General features: G+C 40.8%; 1 long non-coding RNA gene across 1 annotated transcript in view; it reads right to left on the minus strand.

The window, feature by feature from the left end:
- Positions 1-21,335, minus strand: part of LOC135702544 (uncharacterized) — a 327,842-nt gene that overhangs the window by 144,445 nt on the left and 162,062 nt on the right. Inside the window, exon 2 of the long non-coding RNA XR_010517707.1 lies at positions 8,201-8,231. This is a non-coding gene — a long non-coding RNA (uncharacterized LOC135702544). The remainder of the gene's footprint in view (positions 1-8,200; positions 8,232-21,335) is intronic.

Consider the following 21,335-nt stretch of genomic DNA (forward strand, 5'->3'; position numbering starts at 1 on the left):
TTTCGCTCATCCGTTTCGACGAAGCTTGAAAGGAAGACCAATGGAGCGACGAGAGAAAGAGAGACAAGCGATTGAACATTTGTTTGTGCACGCCGACTGAGGTTCTAGAATGCTGAGAAGCGGTTCGACTTTAACAGAAAAAGAAAGCCAGCAGTCTCTTCGTCGCATCGATTTGGTCGATTGAAGCTGACATTGTGACGCCCTGGGCGCAAGTTCAAAGGAATTCAATAATCTTGGCGTTAAAAAGGAAATCAACACAAATTCGCTTAAATTCGGATTATCCATTCGTATTTTTGAGACAATTTTACATCTTTCTTACAAGTTGCCGATCAAAAAATGGCGATTAACTGGCAATGAAAAGGAAATCGTCAAAGAAAGAAAAGAGCACATTCAAGAAAACTTCAGACAAACATTGGGACTCCTTGTGGATTTTCCAAAACCAGGCTTTGGAAATTCGAATGATGGCAACACTAGTCGAAGATTCTTTGCTGATCCGAAAACCGCTGCTCAAATAACAGGTGTTGATTTTAATTTGATCTACCGGCTTAAAGTTATATTGGAGACACTAGCTAGTGGTTTTAAAATTGATACGAAAAAATTTGGAAAATTTACTCAAGAAACAGCGGAGATATACGTTCGACTGTATCCGTGGTATCCAATGACTCCAACTCTGCATAAAATTTTAATCCACCATTGTTATAGAACATGCACTGCTACCAATAGGGCAGCTGTCAGAAGAAGCTATAGAATCGAGAAACAAATATTTAAGATTATACCGCCAAAATTTTTCCAGAAAGTTCTCAAGACAGGCTTGTAACATGGATGTACTGAATAGACTGCTGCTTAGTTCTGATCCTGAAATCACAGGTAAACAACGTAATGATTATCATACGTGAAAGTAAATAAATATTCTTTTAGGATTAAGAAAAATCCCGCAAAAAAAGTCAAAGGCATTGATGACAGAAACATTGCAAATTTTACTCCCAGAGGATCTCATCCGAGAAAGCGAAGATCGGTGGAAAAATTAGAGATGGAAGAAACATATGAAACAGACGTTTCTAGTGAACAAGAAAATGTGTTCTCAAATTCGGAATGACATTTTTTTTTCGATTGATTTCATTTGTTTTTTTTCTAGTTGTTTTGTTTTTGTTTTTGAATTGTTAAATATGTTGTTGCTGTGTAATACTCGGTTTAATATAAGCATTTTCTTAAGGTAAAAGATGATGGAATCCATGAATGGCCGCCATTTTGTTTATTTTGCCTTATCACTTCGAGTTTTTGGCGGCACGAATCTCAGAAACTTCAAAATTTTCGTGCATGAAACTGTAATGACATGTATGCTCTATTGCAGGAAAAGAGCGATTATAATTTGGCACACGAAATCCTTTTAGTTTCTTAAATTTGTGCCGCCAAAAATTAGCGGCCATTTGTGGATTCCATTAATTTTCACCTTAAATCTCAAAATCAAAATATAAATATCTTGTTCTTTTTTTGCTGAACTCATTTCACAAAGACTGATTTTAAAACGTAAAAAAAAAATCTTCAATTTTTTATATTCTAATAAATGTTTACACCTGCGGCCAAGAAAATAGCACCATAGGCGGATTTTAATTTTAATTAGCCAACTTTTACATGATTTAATTTCGTTTTGTTAAAATCAATTAAGCTGAAATTGTTATGAAGAACCAAACTATGGTGAAGTTTGCGTGTGCGAAAAATAATTTAAAATGAGAATCTGAAAATATCTCTAATTTAAAAAATGCTATTATTTTAAGCATTTTTAACCATATTGTCAATTTCCGGCAGGAGTTTCAAAAAAGTTTCAAAAAGGCTTTTGTTCGCGCTAAATTCAGCATATTTGTGGTTCTGTGCCAAATTTCAGTTCAATTGATCATAACAGAACAAAGTAAGAGCACGTCAAATTTGGTTACATTAACAAAATTTGCCCTTTGGTGCTTTTTTATTGACCGCAGGTGTAAGTGTTTTTTTTTTATATTTTATATTTAAAGTATTATTTGTTCCCAACATTTCATCCTTTGACGATAACTAAATTTAAAAAATGCTTAACGACTTACAAATTAAAAAAAAAGATATCATTATAACATGACCCGCCCCCCTCCAAAATACGACTCCACCCTTTTTTTTTACCAAAAAAATGTTTTATCCTTGAATAAAAATATATATGTGACAAGTTAGAGTGGTTAAATATTTTTGGCCAGCTAGAATAAATAAATACCCCACTGTGCGACGTTTGCGTTCCTTAAGTGGACCCTACACGATTACTTTTATTGACAATAATCGAATTGTCAATACATTCTATATTGACGTCAATATATCGAGATTGACAATATTTCTGAATTCACATCATCAATATTATTGTCAATAATTCCCCTTCTCCTGGGATTGAACCCAGGCCTGCTGGGGTGAGAGGTAATCACGCTTACCACTACACCACCGGCGCCGTTAATTTGTATTTATCTGTGCGGTAGATACAAAGAGAAGATATGTGTAGTTCAAAGTTGTATACAATCGTCACGCGTCATTCGGAGAACTGTTGTGATCGTTTTTTTTTTGTATTCAACCATCGTTCTTCGTTGCGTTCATTCTTTTGGTGCTACACAACTGAATACTCTTATTCGGCAAAGGTGTCTGACACTTCACTCATCACAGCTTTTCGATGATGGAGTCTTCAGATTTATATTAAAACAATGATCCACCATTTTGTTTAGGCTTCAGGCAAATCCAAGTATAATGCATGAAAACATTGATTCATTTAAAACCATGGTCGCATCACTTATCAAGGTGAATCCTGATCCAACGAATCCAACTTACTAACAAAATCTCCTTTCCTGTGTCTTTGTTGGGGTGCAGAGGTAAACAAGGCCCACAAACAACAAAGATCACACTAATATTCCTTCCCTACTCCCACCTGATTGCAAGGACGTGGCCGGCGCCGTTATTGATTTACAAAATATGGAGTCACTGAAACTTGTACAATGAGAATGGACGGTCACTCCCAGCCCCATTCAGTTGATTCATTGTACAATTTCACTGATTCTGATCAATCACGGAGTAGTAACCATTGATATGTGCAGTCAGTCTAAGCTAAGCTAAGCTAAGCTTTTATCAATGGTGTATATTTGGATCGATAATGTATTGGAGCGGGGCTTACCATGTGTGAAAGTGGGTTCGGAATGCTTGCGTTCTTGTAATGGGCTGTTGTAGCTGCGGTAGAGCTGTCACCTTCCAACTCCCGGGTTCAAGCTTCTTGCATTCATAAGAAATGATTGCAGGCAGATTTTATCCATAATGCCATTGCCAGACAGTGGGAGTTAGGCCAAGGGCGAATCTTCATTCTAATCTACGATTCCATATACTATTAATTACTTTTACACATGAGAACCTCCTATCAGAATGAATTGTGCATATGTATAGGATCAACAAACATTTTCAGGCGCAAAGGAACAACATTATCGAGCTGATAACGTTTCTTAATTCCAAAATCTGAAGACTGTTTTGAATAATATGTTTAGGTAATGGGCAGCAACAACGGACAGATAAACTACTTACAGCTTCTATTTATTAAATGCTTGATATAACGATTGCCAGCAACGCCGGCTGGGCGTATCCTATGGCTTACCCTCCCTACTAACAAATATCCACCCTTCCCGTGACACTTATGAGGGGTCGTAGAGTTCTCTGCATCTCTCTTAAGTAAGTGTTGGACTAGCATTCCTCCCCTTTCCCCACCAGATGCAAGGACGTGGCCAGGACAGCTCTGGTCTGTTGGAGGGGACACATCCTTTATCTAAGAGGTAGTAATTAATCACAACCCAAGCAACACGGCTTGTCATAATGAAGTTGAAAATACTTTTCAATGACTTACGTATAGAATCAATAATACTTTAATTTACATCATTTAATACATTTATACAACCTAAAAAGCGCAAGAAGTGGAGCTTATAAAACTAAATACTGGTATTATAACATGTTTTGGAAAAATCATAAAAACCAACGGCAAAATATTAAAAAAAATGAGCATGGGATTCGAACACAGGGCCTTGGCGTGAAAGATTTATTACTTCCTAACTAGACCAACTCCGCTTGATAAAAGGTTAATAATAAGTATCCATCATCTTCTTGCCAATGGCATGAAAATTATATTCTTGTGCAACGCGCCTGCTTCGATCCGTCATAAAGAAGTTTTGTAAGCAGCAATGTGTACATTTAATTGCCAGAGTGTTATTTAAATGTATTTTCAACTCCTTATAACACACAGCAAAAAAATAATTTTGATATCACGTCAAAGTAGATGCACTACAATCATGTCGAAAATATGGTGTAATATTACTTGCTAAAAATGACAAAATTATCATTAATACAATGCATGAACTGACATTACGCTGCTTTTACTGCATTTGTTTATTTATGTGGTCATAAAAATTACATGAAATTTTCGACATGATTGTAGTGCATCCACTTTGATGTGATATCAAAATTATTTTTTTGCTGTGCACATCCTGCACCTTTTCAGCTGCATTAATTTATGAGATGTCATAAAAGAGTGTTTTCAACTTTCTATATAACAAACCTCCGAAAACCTCATAAGAAACTGTCAATGACTGCGTGAAGTGACAGTCCGGCTCAATGGCGCCGTCAATGTCCACGTCAATCTGGAAAGTGCAGAATCTCTTCAAGAGCTTTATAAATTCAACTAAGATTGATTTTGCATACGACAAGTTTTATAGTGATATTAAAACAATAAGATGCACGTTTAAATAACATTTAAAGTTAAAAGCACAAGAAAACTATTTTGGAAAATATTGAATTCAAGGAAGTATGAAGAAAATATCTTTAAACCTCATATAAAACATGGGATGTTTTATACATCACTTATAATACATTAATACAACAAGCCGTTCTAATTCTTTTTCAGAAAGATGTTTTGTGTGTTACTTGGGAAATTACTATCTAACACCAACGGATGAAGGTGGGTCGCCTTCTTAACAACAGTTTGGAGCTCGTACCACCTACGACATTGTGCAACCTGGTTTATGCTATGCTATGCTATGCTATGCTATGCTATGCTACACAACTGAATACTCTTATTCGGCAAAGGTGTCTGACACTTTACTAATTTGTGAATATCTATTCATGAACAGCTACGAACCTGTCACACGGCAGTTCAATGGCATGTTGACAGATTTCCAAACACTGTCATCGAGGGACTCTCACGCGAAACCTCAATGAACACCTTGTGGAGGGTGGCTCGCAACGTGCGTAACCGCTCATTTTCTAATGAGAGTGAAGAATACTCCAACCAATGGATATTCAATTTCGCTAAAAAGGTCTGTCCGGACTCAGCTCCAGCACAACACATTCTTCGAGAAGCGTCTCCGAGCGGCAGCTCTCTGGATAGACCATTCACAATGCTGGAATTCTCTATGGCTCTTCTTTCATCGAACAACTCCTCATCGGGAAGCGATATGATTAAATTCAATCTTCTGAAATATCTCCTAGATATCGCTAAAAGACGCTTGCTAGACTTATTCAATGCCTTACTTGAAAACAACATTATACCGCCTGAATGGAGACAGGTCAAAGTAATAGCCATTCGAAAACCTGGCAAACCAGCGTCTGACCATAACTCATACCGTCCAATTGCGATGCTCTCGTGCATTAGGAAATTGTTGGAGAAAATGATCCTTCGGAGACTCGATCAGTGGATCGAAACAAATAACTTGCTATCAAATACACAGTTTGGGTTCCGCAAGAGCAAAGGAACAAACGATTGTCTAGTGCTGCTTTCCACAGATATTCAACTGGCCTTTGCGCACAAGGAGCAATTGGCTTCAGTATTCTTGGACATTAAGGGGACTTTTGATTTTTGTACAATTTGTTGTCAGAAAAGCAAATGAACTTTTCCCTTGGACAACTGACAACTTCCAGAATTAGCTACATGGGCCTGCCCCAAGGCTCATGTCTCAGCCCTCTTCTTTATAACTTTTATGTCAAAGATATCGACAACTGTTTGGCAGAACAATGCACGCTAAGACAACTTGCAGATGACGGTGTGGTTTCCATAAGAGGTCCACATGCCGTGGACTTACGAGGACCATTGCAAAGTTCCTTAGATAACTTGTCGTCTTGGGCTAGGAATCTAGGGATCGAATTCTCGCCGCAGAAAACTGAACTGGTAGTGTTTACTCGAAAGCGGTACCCAGCCCAAATGCAGCTTAATCTTTTGGGCAGAAACATTACTCAATCATTGTCTTTCAAGTACCTTGGGGTCTGGTTTGATTCAAAGTGCACTTGGAATACCCATATTACGTATTTGAAGCAAAAATGTCAGCAGAGGATCAACTTTCTCCGTTCAATTTGCGGCACATGGTGGGGTGCTTATCCGGGAGACCTCATAACGCTTTATAAAACAACAATTCTCTCTGTTCTAGAGTACGGCTCTTTCTGCTTTCTCTCGGCAAGAAAATGTCACCTAATAAAATTGGAACGAATTCAATATCGTTGTCTGCGTATTGCTCTCGGCTGTATGCACTCAACGCATTACATGAGTCTCGAGGTTCTGGCAGGAGTAAAACCCCTCCAGACCCGTTTCTGGGAGCTCTATCATAATACTGATCAAATTCGGAGTGAAGAACACACTTATAATTCCAAATTTTGAAGAAATCCTTGGGCTGAACACACAATCTCGATTAATGAGAATCTACCACCACTACATATCCTCGGATATGTGTCTTCCTTGTTATACTCCAGACCGTGCCAGACCTCACCAATCGCAGTTCCTCAATTGAATATGATCTGTCCATGAAACAAGTGATTCATGACAACGAAACCCTACTCCCAAGCTCCTCCCCTTTTCCTATCCTTCGACAATGTACCTCTCTAACCTCGAGTAAGCCGCGAGTATTCGGCCCAACTCCTACTAGACATAGAATTAAGTGAATTTTGTTACAAACAAAGAACAATAAATTATCGGCTCCGTTAAGCTAACGCGATTGAGCCTTACAAATAAACGAACTAGATAAAAAAAAAAGTTGCTAAAGCACAGCACATCTTTCCTCCCGTAAAATTTAATAAATCACAAATCGTAAACCTATGCTCACAACAATATCCTTTTCCCTTACCCTCCTAACCAGAGAATAAACTAATAACAACTTCGCCTTCCACCTTCCGCAAAGTCCCAGCATCACCGACATCCGGAACCAGAAGCTCATAATCCTTTCCAATCTTCACCGAACCACGCCCTTATTCCGGGTGCGGAGCCCATTTTCCAAACTGGCACCGACCGAGTTTCCTCCCCGGCTCCGGCAAGAGCCAATATTCGATTCGATTTTATAACTCCCTACAGACCCAGGATATTATCACCTTACCGGCTATGAATGTTGTCGTTGTCCTGAACGACGTTCTAGTTGTTGTTCATCGTTTATCGGACTATCCAGACAGCAATCCGGAGCAGTAATGGTACTCTACTTTACATGGAAATAGAGGCACTTCGGCTTTGGTACCGGATATGCACGTCATCGAAAAGTGGGTGAAAATAATCATTGGGATCATCAGTGGCACCACCACCACCCATTCCGTTTCGGGTCGATTGATCCTGGAAATTCGATCTTAATTGGAAGCTGGGTGGTTCAGGGCCGGATAAAATAAAAAAACAAAAAAAGTAAATTAACCGACGACGGCATCCGGGATTAACGCTGCCCGTGGAAGAGATTAAGCGCATAGACACCCACGTGCACTCCCCAGTAGCACGTGACGGACGGTTGCATAATTTATCGCATATCGAAAATCCCGGCGCCCGGGATAAGCCCCAGGATTGCGATATTAATTTTGCTTTGTTGCACCCGCGCTCAGCCCACCTAGCAAACCACAGAGGCAGGGAGGGTCAGGGTTAGGGGTGGCATAACATCATCGATGTGGGTGGTGGTAGTTTTGCTTTTGTTCGCGTCATCATTATTATAGTTGTCGACAGAACGGGATGTAATTAATTGGAGCAAATTGAAGTGGCCCCCGACCTCCCCTGGTGACTGGTTGCTCATTAGGTTCGGACAATTGATGAAAGTGGTCGTTTGATGTTACACGCATAATGATACCGTGTGGTCTCAAACGTCATCAAAGAGTTATTTGCGTTAGCTGATTTTGTTAGGTGTGTTTGTAATGCTAGCACGATGCTTTAACTTACCTCAGTAGGATGTGTCAAGCCGAGCTAGGGTCTGGAATAAAGATAGAAGAGAGAGGCTTTCATTAGTGTCGGGCATTAGTGGCCTAGGTCGTTGAGTTGTTAAGGTATTTAAAGTTTAACTCGATTATAATTCCCCAGAATCGGCAGCTTTTCAGTTCGGATCAGTGCCGTATTAACGGTACGGAAATGGTGGGCTAAGACCAAGGCCCCCAATTTGGATGGGGCCCCCAACTCAGAGATATCAATCATATCCTTCTCAATAATATATCTAAAGAAATTAATCGTAGGTTAGTTTTGTATTTGTTTCGAACACAGTCCGTGTTCAGCTATCGTACGGAATAGACGCATAGTGACAGTTTTCTAACAAATTTCCAATCAGTTAAGTGCTTTATTGTTTCGAGTGCAATAAAAGAGTGTGGTGTACAGACACGGACGGATATGGAAGACCAAATAAACGAACGCAAAATCAACGATTTAACTTGTATTTATTTCCGCTTCAATTCTTCGCGTCGTGACTCGTTCGCGATTCACTTTTTCTGCCTCTCCCTCCGGAAGTCGTCTCTCTCTCTCTGAATGTCAGTGGCCACCAGGAGTGTGCCAATCTCCACAGTGCCCCCCCCCCCCCCCCAGTTACACCAAGAACCTAACGCGGTGGCCCGTTGGTGTAACTAAAGTCTTTTTACCTTCAGGTCAGTCGGACGGCATGTCCGTACTAGTGTGTGCTGGCTTAATGCGATCGATCGATATTCTTTCAAGTTTCTGGTTGATCATTACGTCCATGTACTTGTCCGTACGATCGATCACACGGTAAGGTCCGTCGTATGGCCTCTGGAGCGATTTCTTAACAGCGTCGTAGCGAACGAACACATGTGTACAGTCCTTCAAACTCTTGCTTACGAAAAACTTTCCTTTGGTGTGATGTTTGGCTTCGATCGGTCTAATCTGGTCCAGAGCACGACGAAGGTCCGACGAAAAATTTGCTCTACTTGTATTCTGCTCCGGCGGCTCGAAAAATTCTCCTGGTACACGTAAAGTTTGCCCGTACACCAACTCAGCAGGAGAACAAACATGACCACGGCCCTAACAAATTTTAGAATTTTTCTACGGACAAAAGACCACAAGGAGGTGAGTGTTACATATTAGGTAAAAAAAAACAGTAAGGTGGAGAGGAGGAGAGTGATGACTAAGAATGATTTAGCCTTTATTTGTTAAGACTTTTATTTTCGGAGAGGTTTCATTCCAGAAAAAAAGTGATTTGAGAGTTTTGATAAACAGTTTGAGTAGCGTTTAAACAGTCAATTACGTAATCAATTTGGGACACCAAAAAATTATTAAAATTTAACTTTTATTTCTATAAACAAACATTTATTAAACAAACTAACATTTATTCATCGCAATCTTCAACTATCAACACATCTTGCACGTCTTTAGGCAATTCATCTGCCACTACCGTTTGCCCATGGCGATAACTTGAAACAATGGGATCGGATGCAACAAGCAATCCACAACATATATCTTTCATTGTTTGCTTGCGTGAACCTTTCCACGCGTGATGCTTTCTTAGCTGCCTAATTTCTTTATTCATTGCTACCTGGGCTTCTTCGGACATACGACCAATGGGAAGCAATGCGTTATTTATTATTTTATACCTATGGACAAGCAACTTATGGAGCGTTGTAGGCATATTATGCCATCCATATAAAGAAGCATAGCGTTTGGCTGTCTCTTTTGCATATTGGTGGAATTTTTCTGGGTCAACGGATTCTCCAGATGAAACGTTCTCAATCGAATGATAAGATCAAGATCAATTCCAGTGATTTGAGATGAAATCTCAGCATTTTTGAAGAAACGTCTCGCGGTGTTACCTGTAGATAATAAGAACGATACGATTAGAATATTAACAGGTAAAAGGTATTAATATTGAAGAAGTCTCCGTAATTTCAAAGTGCTCAAGTGATGGAAAGCACTCATTTTTCGAAGAAGATATTTTTTCATAAGATGGATAAAAAATTTAACGAATGCGCGAATGATATTGTATCTTCTTTTCGAAAGTTTTGCGTCGACATATATTGCCAAAGCATGCTCAATCGGAATGCTTGTCGTGCAGGTGCCTTTCTTTAGTAACGAAGCCAATTCCGCATTTCCTTCTGCTTGCAAAGCCATTCCTGCAGCAAATTTCAGTTCTTGCGGAGTAAATGATTTACGCAACACTTCTGTTTTTCGCCGCTTGGTTCGATCACAAACGTCTTCAAAATCTTTTGAAGGACGACCACCTACATTCCGCATTGTTGAAGATGATGTTGCTTCACCAAAAACGACGAACTCTTCTAACCTAAGAAATTAAATAAAAGCAAAAAATAATCAACCGTAAAAAACACGAAACAATAACTACAAACCATTGCTCATTGGTCTTCAAAAACTGATCCTTTTTTCGATTCGCACTCTGCCATATTCGTTGAAACTCCTTAAAAAGCTTGGAAACGATCTCATCACGACCTTCTACCGTACATCCAACATATAGCGACACATATTGGTTGACAGCTATGCGTTTCTGCTCTACACGCACATCGCTGCAGTTCAGAGCACCCTCCAATACGTCTTTTCTTTTTAAGTAAACTTCTATAAAATATAAACAAATATTACTTCTAATATAACTAGAAATTTCATTGTGTGTTATCTATACCGTTTTTCTTCGAGCACATTTCCACTAAACCACACAAAGAGTGATTAACAATTTGAAAGTATTTGCTGGAACTCTACTTTTTATCAATATGATCACCGATCACTGATGATTGTTTATCAGCAACTCCGTTCGGTATTGCGAATGTGTATTGACATTTGTTTCACTTTCGACAAGTAAAATGAGATGAGGTATCATCATTCTTTTGTTCGCTGCAGCGCGCTGTATGGTATCTCTTCGACAAGTTAGAAAAAAAGATCAATGTATATTATAGCCCACACTCAGAGGAGCATGTATGAAAGCGTTGAAATGAGATTGGTAAGGGACAGTTCACATTTTACGTAGTTCACAACTTGAGACTATCTGATCCCATTGTAAATCGTAAAAGAAATGAATCCTTATATAACATCAACTTCAGCATTAACTTAGCTCTGAGTTCGCACCTTAAAAACGTCACGTGGTTTATGGACGGTCCCTAAGAATACCAATCAGTTTTGTCAGCTAACATGTGTGTGTAGCTGAATCGATCCATTGAATGAAAAACGTAGGTAATCGAACTTTTTAAATAATTTATATGATTTTATAGCTTTTGGACCACCCTAAGAGCAAAAAAATACACAAGTAAAGTTAATTTCAATATCAATAATGATTTCAGAACCCCCTAATAACCCTTTTAATCAGAATCTCCATTCAACTAACACATCGTGATAGCTTATTATTGATTACTTTTTACTTAACCCAAAATGAGCTGATTTTCATAATTTAGAACCACCCTAATATAATAAAACCAAAATATATGAAAAGTTTCATATCAGAAATACATTCAGGATACCAAAATCATCTTAACCTGTGAGTTTTAGCCATTTCGGATAACATATGAGATTTTGTCCGACCTTTGTATGGAGGCCCGCCACTGACGGTGAACCTTTGATTTTTGGCAAGCCACACAATTTCTCACGAACTCGGCGATGTCTTTGTTCATTTTTGGCCAAACGAATCTACTGGACAAAAACCTACGAGTTGCTCGTATGCCAGGATGAGCAATGTTGTGGAAGTGCTCCATAATCATGCGGCGATGCGGCTCTGGTATGTACGGACGAGTGCAACCATTTACGGAGACGTCACAATAAAGTGGTTTTGAACACAGCTGCAGGGTAACTTGTTTCAGATTCAACGAAGAACTCTTTTTTTTTTTTTTTTTTTCTTTGGTTTGTTTTTTCCGTCGATCTTGTTTTCCGTGCTGAGCACCAATGCTACCGACGTGCCAGGAAGGCAGCTCCCACACCTGGACCCTACCTATCGACCCATCAACTCATGAACCGGGCTTTACTTCCCATCCGAAGGAAGGCGTGATCAGAGATGTTATGCCTCAGAACATCCCGGCGGCGCTGACTGGGATTGAACCCAGGCCTGCTGGGGTGAGAGGTAATCACGCTTACCACTACACCACCGGCGCCGTTAACGAAGAACTCGTCGAGCTGAGTAATTTATGGAGTTCTCGGTCATTGTCCTGGTCCAATGCAATGATTTTGTAATCGATTGGAGATGGACAACTAATCGTGTCTACTCTGGAGAGCGTGTCTGCAGTAATATTAAGCTTTCCACTGATGTGTTTGATGTCCGTGGTAAATTGTGAAATGTACTGTAACGCTCTCTCTTCGTGGGCCAGACGACAGGCAGAATTCGAAGTCATAGCATGCGTTAGAGGGTTATTATCGGTAAAAATCGTAAATCGGCGGCCCTCTAACAGATGTCTGAAGTACCTTACGGCCATTTTCATAGCTATTAGCTCCCGTCCAAAAGTGGAATAGCTTCGTTGGCCCGGGGTTTATTTCTCCGAATAAAAACCTAACGGCTGCCAAGTCCCGTTGACACATTGCTGCAGAACGGCTCCGGCCGCGGTGTTAGAAGCATCTACTAGAAGCCCTAAAGGTTTATCTGGATCTGGTAATATAGTAACGCTTCTTCTGCTAGTGCTTTCTTACTGTTCTCAAACGCTTCTAAAGGGTGATATGGTCAAAATTTGGTCAAGGGAAAACGCGTGTAAATCGGTGAAATCGTTTATTTAAAAAATCAAATTAAATTTCTTTTTCAAGTTCAATTAGTATAAAATTCAGGAAAAATATTCAGTTAGGCTTCCGTTTTTCCAAATCCGAATTGCCGGGCCTTACGCTTGACCCCTGCCATCAGATTTTGTACAGCCACCTTGTCCACCTTCTTCGCCGCAGAAAGCCAGTTTGCCTTGAACTGCTGCTCGCCCTTAGCAGTTTTTTGGTCTTCTTTAGGTTCCGCTTGACAATAGCCCAGTATTTCTCAATTGGGCGGAGCTCTGGCGTGTTGGGAGGGTTCTTGTCCTTGGGAACCACCTGCCCGTTGTTGGCGGCGTACCACTCCATGGCCTTTTTACCGTAATGGCAAGATGCCAAATCCGGCCAAAACAGTACGGAACAACCGTGTTTCTTCAAGAAAGGCAGCAGACGTTTATTCAAACACTCTTTCACGTAAATTTCTTGGTTGACAGTCCCGGAAGCTATGAAAATGCTGCTTTTCAAGCCACAGGTACAGATGGCTTGCCAAACCAGATATTTCTTTGCGAACTTTGACAGTTTCATGTGCTTGAAAACATCTGCTACCTTTCCCCTTCCTTTTGCCGCATAAAACTCCTGTCCCGGAAGCTGCTTGTAGTCGGCTTTGACGTAGGTTTCGTCGTCCATTACCACGCAGTCAAACTTCGTCAGCATCGTCGTGTACAGCCTCCGGGATCGCGCTTTGGCCGTCGTATTTTGTTTATCATCGCGATTTGGAGTCACTACCTTCTTGTAAGTCGATAGTCCGGCTCGTTTTTTGGCTCGATGCACGGTTGTAGACGATACACCCAGCTTATTTGCGGCATCTCGGAGAGAGAGCCGCTTGAAACTACCGGCAACTCTCTTTGTCGTCTCAGCGGCTTCCGGTTTTCGATTTCCCCCCGATCCAGACTTCCTGGCTGTCGACAAACGTTCCCCAAACACTTTAATTACATTTGTAACGGTTGATTTGGCAACTTTTAGCGATTTTGCCAACTTTGCGTGCGAGTAGCTCGGATTTTTGCGATGCGCGAGCAAAATTTTGATACGCTGCTCTTCTTGCTTGGACGGCATTTTGACAACTGAAGAGTGAATTCCAAAATCAAAATAGGAGCAACATTCTACACACACACACCTTCAAAATGAGGGGTGTTCAGGTTTTTTAAATGCAAAATTGAAAGAAATACGTCAAGTTGATATTGACCAAATTTTGACCGTATCACCCTTTATGGCTGGTTCGGTCCATTAGATTTTCCTGGAATCGTTTTTCTTGTTACCTGTGATGAGACACCTTAATTCTGCCTGCATATCGGTCGCTTGGTGTACGAAACGTTTGTACCCGTTAACAAGTGCAAGGAATCGCCGAAGGTCTTTGATTGTCGTTGGGCGAGGAAAATTTAAAACCACTGACACTCGACTAGGTAACGGTTTTACGCCATCTCTTCCGATGAGGTAACCGATAAATTCGACTTCTTGTTGGGCGAATTTACATTTAGGTAAGTTTATTACAAGGCCATTTGATCGAAGTCTGTCGAACACTATTCGCATGTGCTGATGGTGCTCTTCAATTGAAGACGAAGCAACGCATATATCGTCGATAAAGACGACAACAAAATTGAGGTCTCCAAAAAGCCTATGCATGAATCTTTGGAACGTTTGACCTGCATTACACAGGCCAAACTGCATCCTAGTAAATTCGAATAGACCAAATGGAATTATAACGGCTGTTTTTGGTACGTCTTCTGCCTCCACTGGTATCTGATGGTAAGCTCGTTCAAGGTCGATAGTACTGCATATTGACTTACCGTGGAGGGCGTTTAGCAAGTCGTGGATGTGCGGGACCGGATACCTATCCGGAACAGTGACATGGTTTAGCTTGCGATAATCTCCAACAAAGCGCAGTTGTCCAGACTTTTTCGGCACGCAATGTAACGGGCTGGCCCCTGCTTAGCGAGCGACAGCTTGTCTGGTGACATCCGGCGCGCTTTACAAGCGGTAGGTGGTCCTTTGGTCACTATGTGATGAGTAATACCATGACGAACTTCTGCACGCAACGTCGACGGACGTGTTATAGTCTGGAACTCCTCAAGCAACTGACGGAACGGATGATCATAACTGATTGTTGTGACGTCGTGAAGAAGCGAATTTACCATCCCACCTGTGGACTTGAGTTTTGTTGTCCCATCGATGATACTACGGTGTCTGAGTTCCACCATCAATCCGAAATAAGACAGGAAGTCTGCTCTGATAATAGCTGTACTAACGTCTGCGACGAGGAAATTCCAGGAAAATCTCCTGCGGAGTCCGAGATCCACGTCCAGGAAACGTGTGTCGAAAGTTTTGATGTTCGAGCTATTTGCTGCATGCAACAGGAACGGAATCGGTGGCTTGGTTTGGTCTCTTCTGGTAGCTGGTAGGATAGAAACATCCGATCCAGTATCGATTCAGAAGCGAATGTTGTTGTTTCTGTCAAAAACGGATAAGCGGCGGCTTTCCTTGTTCATACCCACCCCCGCCGTGAAAGATGGGCTGCTGTCTAGTTTTTTGGCGAATTTTTGAAGACACACCGTACTTTTTGTGGTACCGTAAAACGGGGTAACATTGATAGTTTTTTAAAGTATATTCTAAATATTTTTTTGCAGAAATGAATGTTTTTTAAATTTTATATTTTTAAAACAAGTACTGACGATCCAAGACTTAAATCGTTAGTAATATGTTTAGCGGAAATTAAAGCATTTGCACTATTTTTTTAGTTTTGTGACCGAACTTCAGTATTTTGATTTGGGGTTACTTTGATAGTGCTCGATGAATGTAGAAAAAAATGAGTGAAACTCAAACAATTTAGTTCTCTAAATATGAAACTTTTAATGAGTATATAATCAGAAAACATCATAAGCAATAAGAATACAACATTGAATTTGTGATGGCTATATCGTATATACATTTCATAAGGGATGGTTTGAGTGCTTTTTCAAACAGACGAAAAACACGAAATTAGTTTTTTAATATGTTTGTTAAATATGTAGCACATACTATATAAAAACTATATATGATATCAACGGAAATAGCCTAAGCTACAATACGGAACCAATGTTACTAATTTAGAAAAAGCACAACGAGTAAATTTACTCTTTTTTATTATACTATCAAAGTTACCCGCATTATCAAAGATACCCCGTTTTACGGTACCAGCAAATTGGCTCATTAGCACTCTAACTTCTCTCGTTCTTGCCTCTGCTGATTCCCTTGAGCTTCCGGATTTTCGCCGTGAGATAGGCGATTTGTTCGCTGAGATCCTCCTGGGTAGGGAATGCTGGTTGCGAAGTAGTTGCTGCGCTACAGACGGGTGCGTGTAAGAAGACTCCACCATCTTATCTGCCATTTCAGCCAATTTGGTCAGTGTGCCGTCGTGGATCATCAACACCGTTTTGACATTTGCAAGAAGCCGCTGCAAAAACAACATTTTCATCAATCCATCATCAACATTAATCCCAGCCGCCAGATCCTGCATCCGGGCCAGTAGGTGCGTCGGCTTCATGTCGCCTAAATCGCAGGAGTTAAACAATTTCTCCATTTTTGCTTGCGCTGACATTTCGAAGCGGCTTAGCAGTCTGGTCTTGATTGACAGGTACTTGTCGTTTTCTGGTGGATTTGCAACCATATCCGAGATGTGGCACAACACGCTCTGGTCCACTTTGGCGATTATGTGGTATAATTTTGTTGCATCACGCGTTACTCCTGCCAGGATGAGCTGGGCTTCGGCTTGAGCGAACCACATAGCCGGATCGCTCTTCCAAAACTCAGGCAGCTTGATAGCTACGGAGGCTGTAGCCGCCGGATTTTCCTCTTGCTGTCCAGTCGCCATTTTCCCGGTTCGGTTCGAATTAGAAAAACAAGATGGCGAGGATATTTTCGCGAAAATTTCGTACGTGCGAAACACGGTATAATCGACCGTTTTTAACTCGATTTTTTCACTCAGGGTCACCAATGTGGTGTACAGACACGGACGGATATGGAAGACCGAATAAATGAACTCAAAATCAACGATTTAACTTGTATTTATTTCCGCTTCAATTCTTCGCGTCGTGACTCGTTCGCGATTCACTTTTTCTGCCTCTCCCTCCGGAAGTCGTCTCTCTCTCTCTGAATGTCAGTGGCAACCAGGGGTGTGCCAATCTCCACAAGAGGTTTCGAGAACAAAAGGATGGAACGGCATTCGAAATTACTGAGGTCAAGGTAAATTCATTGCGAGTGCAGTTTGAGCCCTCAGATGCGGACATCTTTGCTTTTATGAGGGACAGGATGAAGTTGAAGAGTAATGTATTGATGTCCATGTACAAGGACAAATCTACGATGTCGGTGATCATCAAGTTCAGAACGGAAAATGATTTGGCGAAAACGTTGGAAAGACTGCCCGGAACATGGATTTTGTTTTCGACGAATATCGGAGTTGCAAAGTGATGCTGTCAGCAGCAAACACGATGTTCAGGTATGTCTGGTTGTTCAACTTGCCTCCGGAGATCGAGGAAACGAGATTTGGACTGCTATGTCCAAATATGGAAAGATCCAGCGTATGGTGTGAGAGACATACGGAGCGGAAACCGGGTATCCAATTTGGACATCGGTTCGTGGACTCTGCATCGAGCTGAAAGAGGGAGAGGAAATACCGGCAACAGTTAATGTTCGGAGCATTCGTGCGCGAGTGTTTTACGAAGGTCTGGTGAACAAATGCTTTCAATGTGGAAGCACGGAGCATATCAAAGTGGATTGCCCAGCGCGGAAGTCGGTAAATGAAAGGCTCAAAGCGGACCAAAGCAGTTCTTATAGCGGTGCCCTTAAAGGAGTTTGGAACAGGGCCAAAAAGAAGCGAACCTTCCGGGAGACAGGAAATGCCGAGATTATGACAAACCTAAACAAACTGCAAGCTGCTCACGGAGCATCGATGTGTGTGAATCTTCTGGCACTACAATGTCTGGAAAGAATGAACATTCACAACGCGTGGAGACGGACGATGTATCCAATAGAACGAAGCAGATAACGGTTCAAATACCACACTCACAACAGATGGAGACGTATGGTATTTCTAACAGAGCGGAATCGAGTAGCTTTTAACCAACACCAGTGGAGGCGGAGGGTGTTTCGATGAAACGAGTGAGAGATGGTGTGCAACAAAAGAGCATAGATGAGTCTGACGATAGCTCATTGTCGGACATATCGGATGTGGGAAAAGGGGAAATGACGAAAATTAAGGTGACGACTACTATCAGCGGTTGGCAGAAAGTGACAACAAGCAGCCGGAACAAGAAATTGAAACACAGTCAGGAGAAAGGAATAAGTAAATCCGCTAGCGAAAAGTCATCGTGAGTAGGTGTATTTCATTGAGGTTGTTTTTGAGTGCATTTGTGGATATGATGTTTTAAAAAGATGAATGTTCAAAGTTGGTTCAATAAATGTGAATAGCTCGGACCAGCACGAACAACAAAAGTTTATTGCGGGATTTCGTTACGAATAATGATATAGATATTCTGTTTCAACAGTTTGTTCCTTCGCACACTGCTTAAGTTAACATTGGAGAAAATGGATTGGGCACTGCCATATCGATACGCAATTCTTTTGGTTTTAACCAACCATTGTTGGATTCAAACGGAATAATTTCATCGGTGATAGTTAATGAAGTTAATTACACCAATGTACCGTATGCGTGATTATGTTTGCACCATTAAACAATGTCAAAATTTAAAAAAATCGCAAAAATTTCGTTTTCGGTTTTTTTTATTTATTCAAAGGGGGGATGTTTCTCAGAGTCTTAAACTATGTTAATCATCGATCGAGTTTCCACTTGCTGCAATTACGGCCTCCATACGCTTCCGGAATGCACGGCAGGTTTCAATAATGTAGTCTGGATCCATTTCTCTCCAGGTACGGGTCAATGTTTGTCGTAGGCTTGCTGTACTCGGGTGGCGTTTAGAACAGGCCTTGGCCTTCATGACGCGCCACATTGAGTAATCCAGCGGATTAAGATCGGGGCTGGATGGCGGCCACATATCCTTCGCCCACAACGGAAGATGTTCCTGCAACGACTTATGAGTGCGGTTCGAGGTGTGGCACGGAGCCCCATCTTGTTGAAATACAACATTTGGCTTCGGACCGAACTGTTCTTTGATCCACGGAAGAACATACTTACTTAAAATCCCGATGTAGACCTCCGTGTTGACCTTATTGCCTTCTGGAATGAACACCGGGTCCATTTTTTTGCCATCGGAAGCCACCAATCCAAACACCATAACGCTAGCAGGATGCTTGGTCAGATACACGTTCTTGTGCTCTCGACTTCGCCCCGCAATCTTCCTTTACGATCTTCCGTGCCGTAAAGTCACTGATCCCGTGTTCCTTTGCCATTTTCCTTATTAAACGCACTGGATTCACCCGAATCTTTCTTTTGATAGCAGCGACAACCCTCGGAACCCGAGCTGACCTCGGACGACATGTGGCCACCATCGCGGATAGTTGTCCTTTCTTTTCTCGGTCTAAAACCCTTTTGACGGTCCATCGGGACACTCCCACGGCGATTGAAATGTCTTTTTGCGACATTTGCGCGTGGGACAAATCACGAATACGCTGCCACTTCGTCATGGTGCAACTGTCAAACTAAGTATATAATTTTCTTTTATACACAGCCTACTACGGTATGAGCTATATAGGTTGAAACGGGAACCTTATTTGTACGATGGTGTAAACATTGTCACGCATACGGTACAGGGTGTTCGGTTCCTTAGTGCAAATAATTTGAGGGGCGATAGAAGGTCAGATTTGAAGTAAAAAACTGTTCTACGCGTATGATCAAATCTCAAAGATTACTGAGCTATTGAACTTTTTTGGTCTATGCTTGCAATAAATTGGCTCTAACTAAAAAACCATGCCATTTGGCACAAAATTCTTGCCTCCATTGTACAGCTTGGTAAATTTCTTACTTAAAAGTGTTATTTTTATCTTAAGTAAGCTGCATTTAGGCACATGTTAGGGATAAAATAGTCTAGAACTGGTGTTTTCCTACGCGTTTTCCATTATTATTTAAAAAAAAAAACGTAATAAAGTGTATTGTTTTGTCTAACCAAAAGATGACTCTATACTTTCCACAACTATTTCTTAGACACCAATTTTGTATCTTGTTTAGTTTTGTCGCAATTTCGTACTAAACACATAATGTTGGGTCGTTAATTAACGGATGCGTAAAACGCGAATTCAACCCCACCGTGCGTTGCTGTTGACGTCTGTTTGCATTATCATTATCGAAGGTTCGCTAAATAGCGCGAATTATTTGGAATTTCCAGAAAACGAGCTTCCAATCCTGCTGGAGGCAGCGTTGCCAGAATGTTTTAAAGCTTATCAGTATCAACTGTTTTAAAATCGGTATTTACAATTTTAATTAATTTTATATTTTTGCCGTTTTTTAAAGCGAAAATTGTAACTGTTGGACTGTGATCGGAAAATTCCGGAAGAAAACTCCGGGGAATGTTTGAATTAGCTTCTGGAGGAAGCTGAAATAAACAACCAGAGAAAGAAGAAAGAAGCTCTTCTGGAGGAAATTTGGGGAAAGTTCTGAGAGTAGTCGGAAAAACATCTGCGGAACTTCCAAGACATAAATTGAGAAACTTCTGGCGAAAATTTAAAGAAACTTTCAGAAAAAAATTGCATTTGACATTCAAAGGAAGGCATAAAAGTTTAGGAAATTGGAAGTAAATTCCAGAAGTAGTCATGTCCGAAATGAACCAGAAGAAGCTCGGAAAAACCATCCAAAAGACGTAAAAAGAATCTGGACAAAATTCCAGAACTAGACGAAAGAAATTTCTGGGAGAAGTTAAATTGAACTTTCTGGAGAACACGGAAGAAACTTCCTGGAGACGCGGGCAGAAACTTCCTAAGGTAGATTGGAAAAAAAAAAATCTGGAAGAAGTCGAAAGCCAGAGCGCTAACGCAACAGTCGAAAGAAACAAGGACATAATTCCGGAAGAATTGGGCGATGTTTAAATGACCCAGAACATTTTCCAAATGGTCATAAAACATCCCTGAAGACCCCGCAATGTCCCTGACGTTTTTGGAACATTCCTGAAATGTACTTAGGAATATTCCATATATCCTTGGAATTCCTTAAAAGTTCTTGAAATTTTCCATAAGTTAACAGGGCTGTTAAAGAGTACTCTGGTCATCTTTGAAATACCTTGAACTTTCCTGAATATAATGAGAATACCGGAATATCTCTAATCAACTTTGAAGGTCTCTAGACTTTCTTGAAGATTACGAAATTTCTTAAGCGCTCTCACATTTTTTTTGAATTTATTGTAACATCGGCATTGAAGTTCTCCGATCTTCTTGATTTTTCTTATTTTTA

This window comes from Ochlerotatus camptorhynchus, unplaced genomic scaffold (assembly GCF_037179485.1).
Source record: "Ochlerotatus camptorhynchus isolate MF236.1 unplaced genomic scaffold, CSIRO-AGI_Acam_v1.1 ptg000193l, whole genome shotgun sequence".
NCBI lineage: Eukaryota > Metazoa > Arthropoda > Insecta > Diptera > Culicidae > Ochlerotatus > Ochlerotatus camptorhynchus.